Below are 1,978 nucleotides of genomic sequence, written 5' to 3' on the forward strand. Positions count from 1 at the left end.
TAGGAGCATGCGCGTAATACTTTGCTTCAATAACTTGTAGATTTTTGCAATAAGTATATGAGTTCTTTATGATTAATGTTGAGTCCATGGATTATACGCACTTTCTTCCTTCCACCATTGCTAGCCTCTCTAATACCCCGCACTTTTCGCCGGTATCATACACCCATCATATACCTTCCTCAAAACAACCACCATGCCTACCTACCTTGGCATTTCCATAGCCATTCCGAGATATATTGCCATGCAACTTACCACAGTTCCGTTTATTATGACACGCTCCATCATTGTCATATTGCTTTGCATGATCATGTAGTTGACATTGTATTTGTGGCAAAGCCACCGTTCATAATTCTTTCATACATGTCACTCTTGATTCATTGCATATCCCGGTATACCGCCAGAGGCATTCACATAGAGTCATATTTTGTTCTAAGTATTGAGTTGTGATTGTTGAGTTGTAAGTAAATAAAAGTGTGATGATCATCATTTTTTTAGAGCATTGTCCCAAGTGAGGAAAGGATGATGGAGACTATGATTCCCCCACAAGTCGGGATGAGACTCCAGACTAAAAAAAGAGGCCATAAAAAGAAGAAGAGAAAAGGCCCAAATAAAAAAATGAGAGAAAAAGAGAGAAGGGACAATGTTACTATCCTTTTACCACACTTGTGCTTCAAAGTAGTAGCATGATCTTCATGATAGAGAGTCTCCTATGATATCACTTTCATATACTAGTGGGAAATTTTTCATTATAGAACTTGGCTTGTATATTCCAATGATGGGCTTCCTCAAAATGCCCTAGGTCTTCGTGAGCAAGCGAGTTGGATGCACACCCACTTAGTTTCTTTTGTTGAGCTTTCATACACTTATAGCTCTAGTGCATCCCTTGCATGGCAATCCCTACTCACTCACATTGATATCTATTAATGGGCATCTCCATAGCCCGTTGATACACCTAGTTGATGTGAGACTACCTTCTCCACAACCACCATTCTATTCCACATATAGTGTTATGTCCATGGCTCACGCTCATGTATTGCGTGAAGATTGAAAAAGTTTGAGAACACCAAAAGTATGAAACAATTGCTTGGCTTGTCATCGGGGTTGTGCATGATTTAATTACTTTGTGTGATGAAGATAGAGCATAGCCAGACTATATGATTTTGTAGGGATAACTTTCTTTGGCCATGTTATTTTGAGAAGAAATAATTGCTTAGTTAGTATGCTTGAAGTATTATTATATTTATGTCAATATTAAATTTTTGTCTTGAATCTTTCGGATCTGAATATTCATACCACAATTAAGAGAATTACATTGAAATTATGCCAAGTAGCATTCCACATCAAAAATTCTGTTTTTATCATTTACCTACTGGAGGACGAGCAGGAATTAAGCTTAGGGATGCTTGATACATCTCCAACGTATCTATAATTTTTTATTGTTCCATGCTATATTATGTTTTGTTTTGGACATTAATGGGCTTTATTATACACTTTTATATTATTTTTGGGACTAACCTATTAACCGGAGGCCCAGCTCAGAATTGCTGTTTTTTTGCCTATTTCAGAGTTTCGCAGAAAAAGAATATCAAACGGAGTCCAAACGGAATGAAACCTTCGGGAACGTGATTTTTGGAACGAACGTGATCCAGAGGACTTGGACCCTACATCAAGAAAGCAACCAGGAGGGCACGAGGTAGGGGGCGCGCCTACCCCCCTGGGCGCGCCCTCCACCCTTGTGGGGCCCATGTTGCTCCACCGACGTACTTCTTCCTCCTATATATACCTACGTACCCCCAAACTACCAGATACGGAGCCAAAAACCTAATTCCACCGCCGCAACCTTCTGTACCCGTGAGATCCCATCTTGGGGCCTTTTCCGGAGCTCCGCCGGAGGGGGCATCGATCACGGAGCGCTTCTACATCAACACCATAGCCTCTCCGATGATGTGTGAGTAGTTTACCTCAGACCTTCGGGTCC

Source organism: Aegilops tauschii, chromosome 3, assembly GCF_002575655.3.
Source record: "Aegilops tauschii subsp. strangulata cultivar AL8/78 chromosome 3, Aet v6.0, whole genome shotgun sequence".
Lineage (NCBI taxonomy): Eukaryota > Viridiplantae > Streptophyta > Magnoliopsida > Poales > Poaceae > Aegilops > Aegilops tauschii.